A 10504-nucleotide genomic window follows, 5' to 3' on the forward strand; every position below is an offset into this window, starting at 1 on the left:
CGTGCAAAGTTTATTGCGCAATTTTATAAATTGTTCTATAGATGAATTTAGGCATGTGTATGAAAGTATAATGAATTGATGCTATGGATAATGGATACTAGATTGATGTCATGTTTGGACAATCAGACACCAAACTCAACTAATGCTAAGGAGGTTAAAATTGCTATTATTTTAGTATGACAAGACCAACAACGCATCAATTCATATCATAAAGTTGTGATATGAATTGAATTGAGGACAATGGATACTAAAGTTATCTCAAACTCAAATAATGTTCGGGCGTCAAGAGCAACGATACAACAATTTATATAATATATAAATAATTAATTAATGTATGAAAGTATATACGCTCTTGTGGATAATAAATACTAAAATTATCATAAAAGACGTTAAGTTTATGCAAAATTTCGATTTTGATACTGTAGTTGTCTTTTTTTCTCAATTAAGCCACTAAGTTTACAATTTTGTTGCAACCTTAACCAATCCACCGGTTTGCTTTAAGTTTGTCACTTTCTGACTAGACGAAAAAGCTTATGTGACTTTTACATATAATCATATCTGACAAACATTTGGGTTAAACTGAATCATTATATAGAACTGGACTCACTTTTCCTTATTTCTTCTTCTTTTTACTCTAAGTACATCACGATTTTATGCAATGACTTTCCAAGGTCGCTCAAGTGGTTTATCATCTCAGAGTGTTGTAATGAAGTAAGGAAGACAATGAAAATTTCCTTTAAGAGGTGTTATTGTGGACAACTTTTATTGGCTTGCTTACATTACTATTGGATAACGAACTACTTGAGAAACCTTTGGAAGCTATTGCACAAAATCGTGATTCAATGAGAGAAGAAAAGAAGAAAAAAATAGAAAAAGTGTTTGCACATCTACATAAAGGTTCGGTTTAACCTAAATGTTACAAACTACGGTTATATATGAAAGTCACATTAGTTTTTTGTCTAGTAAGCAAGTATGACACCTGAAACACGTCGATTGGTGGAACAAAATTGTAAACTTAATGATTTAATTGAAAAAAAAAAAAAAATTATCAATTTTTTTTATCTAAACATAACATCTTTTATGACGTTACCTTATAATAAACCTCATGCTATAACTTTATTACCATTATGTAAAAAGCAAACCATGAACACTCAAGCAATGTAAAATGTATTTTCCTTAATACATGAAGTAGAAGGAAGAATTGCTTATTGTCCCTTTTGATAAACAAAACATGACACACTAGTTCATGTGACATCGCTTTATTATTTTTATATTATTATAAATAAATTATAAATTTATATATTTATTTAAAAAAAAGGAAAAAATATGAAGACAAGTGAGCAGTAACGAGTCTAGAACGTAAAACCACATGGTTCACTATTTAAATGAAACCAATAAAAAAATCAAAGATAGGCTTTGAAAATCTTGATTTATATTTGTTTTTGCCAAAAGCATTAAGGTGGTTCACTTAAAATTAAAATATTTAAGGTAATTCACAATTGATATTTTTATATAATCTTTTATAAAAATGAAAAACTAAGTGGGTCAAGTGACCCACCTTTGATGTATGTAGCCTCGCCACCGGAAGTGAGAGGTGATTATTTCTAAAGTTAGATGGGAGTTAGGAGGATTGGGGTAAGGGTCATGATATTTCCACCAAAGTTTTTATACTTCCACTCAAAAAAACAATGTAGTGACATTTATGCCATTGATTTCAGTTTATAGATAATTAAAAGAGAAAGTTTCTTTGTTTCTAAAAAATACAAGACCAACAGATCTTCCTCCTTCTGTGTTTGCACACGTAAGTGAACTAGGCAATCGAACGAATACTTTGTTTCTGGAAATTTTTTTCAAATAAAAACAATGTAACAAGTTGTCTAATTAGATTCTCTCTACAAATGCCTCTTGTGAACTTCATTGTTTTCGTTGTTCTAGCAATTATTTCACGGTTGAAATGTGAACTCTGATTGGGGATTTCTTGAAAAATTAGCAATTCACAACCAAGGGTAACATCACTTGCCCACTTTACTCAAAACCACATGATGTTTGCCACAAAAAGAAGAAAACGGTTGCTTGATATGAGGTTTTCTGTATGCTTTTTAGTGCACAAATAAAGTTTTGGATTTTTTTTGAGGTTTTTTTGGGTCTTAAATAAATTATAACATTAGGAATTGGAAATTTGGGATAACATCAGCGTCTTCTTCGTCTTCTTCCAGATGCTAGTTACAGGTATGACAAAAGTTTAAAAAACTCTCACATGGCAATCCGGACCAAGCTTGTTCAATTCGCCCTTATTCGATCATCTTTTGTTTTGAGAGAGAGAGAGAGAGAGTGTGTGTGTGTGTGTGTGTGTGTGTGTGTGTCGCTTACCATATCGATGACATGGAGAAACACACTTTGACGACTGTTAAACAAGTAGCATCGATGGAGGAAGAAGGAGGAAACTGTTTGGATGGTGAGGTTACGTTTGGATTTTTGAAAAAAAATTATTTGTCTAATATATTTATGAAAATATAATTAGGGGTATAATTGTCAATACCTATGAGAAAATAACGCTGCTTTAAAAATAAGGAAAATGAGGTGTATATACCCAATCTAAGGATTTTGTTTTTTCGAAATTTTGTATACAGGAAGACTGGAAGAGTAGTGTGTGAATTTGTTTTCATAAGCCGAACATTAGTAAATGAATCCGATTAACCACGTAAAATTCGTTTCAGTGATTCTAGATGTACTCCAACTCTCGTAGCCGAATAGAGGAAAATAAGAAAAATAATGAGTTGTTATAATAGAAATGTTTTTTATCTTTTAAATTTAAACAAATAATTTAAATAAATAAAAGAAACTAATGAGTTTTAATTTTGGGAATTTTGAAATTAAAAGGTAAATTCATTAATGAAATTGATATCAATTTATTACTATATTTATTACAATTATTACATTAAAATATTATGTGGAATTTAATAAAATAGGAAACTTATAAAATGACATGTGGAAAAAAAAATTAATTCAAAATAACTCCAAAATGACATTTTGACAATTTGATTGAGAGTGTGACAAATGGTAAAAAAAAAACATTTATTTATTAGAGAGGATTAATAAAAATTAATTTCGAATTTTATATAAAAATAATTATGTTTAATGACAAGCAATTCAACACTTTAATCCTAACTCAAATTTCTTTTATATCTCGCTGATCCATTTAACATAATATAAAACCAAAGACATAAGGTCTTTAAAATTTATTTCTTCCTATCATGTGAGAAAGGTCCTTTTGCCTTGAAGCAAAGTTCGAACATAATCATGATTATTTATCACACAAATTTCTCTTAGTAAGCTTTTTTCTTTTCTACTAATGGGCTTCATTTATTTATTTATTTATTTGAACAGAAATGGGCTTTATTTGTTAAGCCGTGACCAAATTAGGCAATAAATAATGCCTAGTGTATTTGGGACATGTCTCTGAGTCCAAGACACTTCACACTTGATCACATCATATCACTTGCGGTTTATATTTTTGCTACGAGAGTTGGAGTACATCCAAAATCACTGAAGCGAATTTTACGTGGTTAATCGGATTCATTTACTAATATTCGGCTTATGAAAACAAATTCACACACCACTCTTCCAGTCTTCCTGTATACAAAATTTCGAAAAAACAAAATCCTTAGATTGGGTATATACACCTCATTTTCCTTATTTTTAAAGCAGTGTTATTTTCTCATAGGTATTGAGAATTATACACCTAATTATATTTTCATAAATATATTAGACATATTTTTTTTTTTCAAAAATCCAAACGGCACCTCACCATCTAAACAATTTCCTTCTTCTTCCTCCATCGATGCTACTTGTTCAACGGTCGTCAAAGTGTGTTTCTCCATGTCATCATTATATGGTAAGTGACACAAACACACACACACACACACACACTCTCTCTCTCTCTCTCTCTCTCTCTCTCTCTCTCTCTCTCTCTCTCTCTCTCTCAAAACAAAAGATGATGAATAAGGGCGAATTGAACAAGCTTGGTCCGGATTGCCATGTGAGAGTTTTTTAAACTTTTGTCATACCTGTAACTAGCATCTGGAAGAAGACGAAGAAGACGCTGATGTTATCCAAAATTTCCAATTCCTAATGTTATAATTTATTTAAGATCCAAAAAAACCTCAAAAAAAAATCCAAAACTTTATTTGTGCACTAAAAAGCATACAGAAAACCTCATATCAAGCAACCGTTTTCTTCTTTTTGTGGCAAACATCATGTGGTTTTGAGTAAAGTGGGCAAGTGATGCTACCCTTGGTTGTGAATTGCTAATTTTTCCAGAAATCCCCAATCAGAGTTCACATTTCAACCGTGAAATAATTGCTAGAAGAACGAAAACAATGAAGTTCACAAGAGGCATTTGCAGAGAGAATATAATTAGACAACTTGTTACATTGTTTTTATTTAAAACAAATTTCCAAAAGCAAAGTATTCGTTCGATTGCCTAGTTCACTTACGTGTGCAAGCACAGAAGGAGGAAGATCTGTTGGTCTTGTATTTTTTAAAAACAAAGAAACTTTCTCTTTTAATTATCTATAAATTGAAATCAATGGCATAAATGTCACTACATTGTTTTTTTGAGTGGAAGTATAAAAACTTTGGTGGAAATATCATTGGTGGAAATATCATGACCCTTACCCGAATCCTCCTAGCTCCCATCTAACTTTAGAAATAATCACCTCTCACTTCCGATGGTGAGGCTACATACATCGAAGGTGGGTTACGTGACGCACATATTTTTTCATTTTTATAAAAGATTATATAAAAATATTAATTGTGAATTACCTTAAATATTTGAAGTGCTTTTGGCAAAAACAAATATGTATAAATCAAGATTTTCAAAGCCTATCTTTGATTTTTTTATTGGTTTCATTTAAATAATGAATCATGTGGTTTTACGTTCTAGACTCGTCACTGCTCACTTCTCTTCATATTTTTTCTTTTTTTTAAATAAATATATAAAATTATAATTTATTTATAATAATATAAAAATAATAAAGCCATGTCACATAGTGTGTCATGTTTTGTTTATCAAAAGGGACAATAAGCAATTCTTCCTTCTACTTGTTGTATTAAGGAAAATACATTTTACATTGCTTGAATGTTCATGGTTTGCTTTTTACATAATGGTAATAAAGTTATAGCATGAGGTTTATTATAAGGTAACGTCATAAAAGATGTTATGTTTAGATAAAAAAAAATTGACAAAATTTTTTTTTTCAATTAAATCATTAAGTTTACAATTTTGTTCCACCAATCGACCTGTTTCAGGTGTCATACTTGCTTACTAGACAAAAAACTAATGTGACTTTCATATATAACCGTAGTTTGTAACATTTAGGTTAAACTGAACCTTTATGTAGATGTGTAAACACTTTTTTCTATTTTTTTCTTCTTTTCTTCTCTCATTGAATCATGATTTTGTACAATAGCTTCCAAAGGTTTCTCAAGTGGTTCGTTATCCGATAGTGATGTAAGCAAAGACAATGAAGGTTGTCCACAATAACACCTCTTAAAGGAAATTTTCATTGTCTTCCTTACTTCCTTACAACACTCTGATATGATAAACCACTTGAGCGACCTTGGGAAGTTATTGCATAACATCGTGATGCACTTAGAGTAAAAAGAAGAAGAAATAAGGAAAAGTGAGTCCAGTTCTATATAATGATTCAGTTTAACCCAAATGTTTGTCAGATATGATTATATGTAAAAGTCACATAAGCTTTTTCGTCTAGTCAGCAAGTGACAAACTTGAAGCAAACCGGTGGATTGGTTAAGGTTGCAACAAAATTGTAAACTTAGTGGCTTAATTGAGAAAAAAAAGACAACTACAGTATCAAAATCGAAATTTTGCATAAACTTAACGTCTTTTATGATAATTTTAGTATTTATTATCCACAAGAGCGTATATACTTTCATATATTAATTAATTATTTATATATTATATAAATTGTTGTATCGTTGCTCTTGACGCCTGGACATTATTTGAGTTTGAGATAACTTTAGTATCCATTGTCCTCAATTCAATTCATATCACAACTTTATGATATGAATTGATGAGTTGTTGGTCTTGTCATACTAAAATAATAGCAATTTTAACCTCCTTCGCATTAGTTGAGTTTGGTGTCCGATTGTCCAAACATGACATCAATCTAGTATCCATTATCCATAACACCAATAAGCATCAACAACTAACCGGCCGTTCAAAAAAAAATTTATTAAATTATTAAAATATGTTAAATTGTTAAGTAACTGTCTTGTTAGTTAATTTCAATTTTGAACAGGTGTGATGGTTTGACAGTTTAAATTGTCTTTTGACAGCCTATATAAGGATGGACAATTCATAGTTTAAGGGTTGATTACACATACAAAAAATGTCACTTTTTCTTTATTGTTTATCTTGAAATCAAGGAAACATGAAGAATTTCGTCAGAATCAAGATCTAATATTGATCGATTGCTGTAGTAGGGAAAGTTTTATCTTAGACCACTATAATTTCTGGTTATTTTCATGTACCAAATCTTATCTCTTGTGTAATCTACATTCAAATATGTTTTTCTATTTGTAAATCTCTTAATCTTTTGTGACATATATCTTAAATTTGATAAAATACAAAATGTTGGGCTTGAACAGGCATGAACCAGATTAGAAACAGATATATCCTTCCCCGCTAAATGCCTTCGAAATGCTCAGCTCCATGCTTTTTATAATATAGCTTCCATGTCCATGCATTCTATTTCCTCTAAAGCCATGATACGGGATGGACCAAAGCACCAAACTACCCTTTCCTCTCTTATTTTTCATAATGGAAGCTATTATAGAAAGCATCGTAATCATATTTAATAAACAGCAAATATCATAATTATCCTTAATTTAATGCATTCAACTAACATCATCATAAAACGAAAACACGAAGGAAAAAAATAAATAAAAATAACTTGTCTGAATATAAACCAAAAAAGCAAACACAGAAACCGTACAGCCGAACAGGGGACCGCTCAAGACTAGTATGAAACTAGTCTCGTGAAGACTGAAAAAATACCGGATCACTTTGTGAAAGGTCATAAAGCAATTTTGTGTATCTCTATGGATAAAATAGATAATGCTTTAAAAAATAATATAGTTTAGATTGCATACATATTTAATTATTTATGTTTATTTTTATACATATTTTATTATTTATGTTTTTTTTTTGTATATGTTTAGTCACTTATTTACTTTGTACACGTATGACCATTAAATATAATGGTCATATATGTACAAAATAAAAAACATAAATGATTAAATATGTAAAAAAATATAAATAATTAAATATACATAAAAATAAACATAAAAACTAAATATATATACCATATATAAAATACATGACATTGTTTTAAGCTTTTAGCACCTTATTTGAAAGTCTTTAACTTTCTAAGTAATTTAATTTTTATATTTTGTTTTTTCTAATGAAGGCAAATTAAAGTAGAATTAACTATATTAATATTATTATAATTTTTTTGTATGAGAAAATAGAATATGTTCTATTTGCTAGTCATCGTAAGAATTGTATTGGACTGTTGTATTTGATAGATTTTCATATTTCTATTTTGGATAACAAGTGCTTAATTTAATCTATTTTTTTCATTTGATCCATTGATTTGTAAAAATACTAAGAAAAGGAAAAAAGTACGAAACTTTTAGTTGTCATTTATAGGTTAACATGCATAAACAGGTGGTGTTGGAATAATGTATAGTTTTCATGTCTATATTATTTGTCTTAATTTAATCATTTTTTTCATTTGATCCATTCTGATCAAATTAGTTTTTCTATTGATTGATTTTTTTTATCAAGGTCCTACTGATAATAACCGACGAAAGGGACGAAAACAGTCAATTGTTTGGAAACACTTCAACAAACTGGATTCAGTTTTACCTGATACAAGTTAAAATATGTCAATTGGAGTTTAGATTCATTTAGGAGTAGTTTTTCTCCTTAAACAGTGCAAGCGATTGTATGCACACAAAATTGGATTCAGTATGTGTTTAACAAAACTACAAAAGTTGGTTATGAAGATGTGTTGAAAGAAATTGAAGACCTTGAAGAAATTGAAAATGGTAAGTTTTCAAATTTTCAAAAGTTATATATTTTCTCTTAGTTATTATTTCTAACAAAATATAACTTGTATTTCAGATTTTGCAAGCAATTTTGTGAAAGGTACATTTCTTCTCATGGTTTTATATTGAATTTTTGTTGTGATGTTTTAATGTTGACTTTTTTGGACAGCAAAAGCTTATGAACAGCGGCGGAACCAGAAACTTTTATAAGGGGTAGCACCAAAAAAATCTCGATAAAAGATAATAAGATAATTTTTAAAAAATTATGATTTGTTTGATATTACAAACTAACACAAAAGTCTTATATTTTAAAGTTGACATTTTTGTTCCCATTTTTTAAAAGAGCTCAATTACTCGTTATACACTACAAATCAAAATATCATTCATAAAATCATTACTCATTTTTATTACTTCAGTTGGTCTTCCAAAATTTGTGAAAGGTACATTTCTTCTCATGGTTTTATATTGAATTTTTGTTGTGATGTTTTAATGTTGACTTTTTTGGACAGCAAAAGCTTATGAACAGCGGCGGAACCAGAAACTTTTATAAGGGGTAGCACCAAAAAAATCTCGATAAAAGATAATAAGATAATTTTTAAAAAATTATGATTTGTTTGATATTACAAACTAACACAAAAGTCTTATATTTTAAAGTTGACATTTTTGTTCCCATTTTTTAAAAGAGCTCAATTACTCGTTATACACTACAAATCAAAATATCATTCATAAAATCATTACTCATTTTTATTACTTCAGTTGGTCTTCCAAAATTTCATTGCGGAAAAACATCACTTCATTAAAATGGATTCCGAATTCTTGAAATTGCATGTCTAAAACAATTACCAACATGTGTTCTTCTATTAAAAAATTTCCAATGAGTTTCCACAAACCAATTAAAATATTTAAACTTATTTTCACTAATAACATAACAAATTAACCGGTTAATAACTAATTAGTTCATTTTAGGTTTTTAATTTGAATAACTGAAATTAAAATAAAATAGTAAAATATTAATATTAAAGTAAATACTTTATATTTGTTTTGTGTATATACTGAAGTGGGCTATTACCTCCCCATCTTGTTAAACTCATTGTTTCTTTTTGTTTTGTGGACTAACCGATGTGCTTTTATTTGGACTAAAACTTGGACTTCTTATTATACCTATTAATTGCATATTTTAATTATAGCTACTATGGTGTTGGTGCACCATATCTATATATCTTATAAAGCTAGCATTTTTCTAAGCATCACATTGATTTGAAACTCCTTTGTCCTTTCATATTCTCAAAACTTATAAAAGAGACAAATTTCCAAGCACCATATTGATTTGAAACTCCCATGTTTTTTCATATTCTCCAATGACTTTTCAAATGCATTTTAGTAATGATTATTAATTGCTTATACATCAAACATGTTATATAAGTTGTTACATGTGATTTATGAATCTTTGTTTCTCTCTTTAGTTCTTCGTTTCCTAAACATCTCACTTTGAGTGAAATTCTTTCTACATCTTCTTAGTTTATAATGTCACCAACTTGAAACATTACAGTTTTAGCAACATTGCACCACACTTCTCCAATCACTCATGTAAGAAGAATGTTGATTACATTGTGTTTTTATATAGAAAAGGCAAAATATGATTTGTTGTGTTATGGATTTTAAAAAAAAATGGTGGTCGGATGTTATATATTTAATTGTAGTGGATTTCTAATATTAGGATTCGGTTCATAATATTCTTTTTATATGTTAATATCCTTTTGTTTATGTTATATGAAGATTATTGTGCAATGTGGATGGTTGTGTGGTAACTTTATGTCTGTAATTATATTTTAGTTTTCATTTATGGGTGGTTGTAATTGGACTTTATATTTGTAATTGTATTTTAGTTTGTATTTTACTTTGCGTTTATGGTGTTTACGGGAAGAAAAATATGAGAATGATCGATACTTTGATTGTTGGCGTTTTTTTGTTGTATGCATCATATCCTTTCTATTTTTTCCCTTTGGTGTACGACACAAATGAACACAAGTAAGATTTAAAATAATTAGCATTATTAATAACTTTATTTATAAATAAATTAAAATAATTATAATATTTTATAACATCTTAGTGCAATATTCATTTGAAACCCCCTATTTTAATTAATATCACTCAAAATTCTTCTTAATAATGACTTAAATACTCAAAAGTTTTATAACATATATATTCTGTTTAATATGCATTTAACGAAAATATTACTATAAAATGTCAATCTTTTATGTAGACAACCATATAAATCACATACAATTGAAAAAGAAAACAAGCTTAAAGATTCTTGTGTTGATTTGAAGTATTTTGACCGTTTTTTGAATTATTTTATTATGGTAGA

The sequence above is a fragment of the Lactuca virosa genome, chromosome 4 (genome assembly GCF_052849685.1).
Source record: "Lactuca virosa cultivar CGN04683 chromosome 4, Lactuca_virosa_CGN04683_v6, whole genome shotgun sequence".
Lineage (NCBI taxonomy): Eukaryota > Viridiplantae > Streptophyta > Magnoliopsida > Asterales > Asteraceae > Lactuca > Lactuca virosa.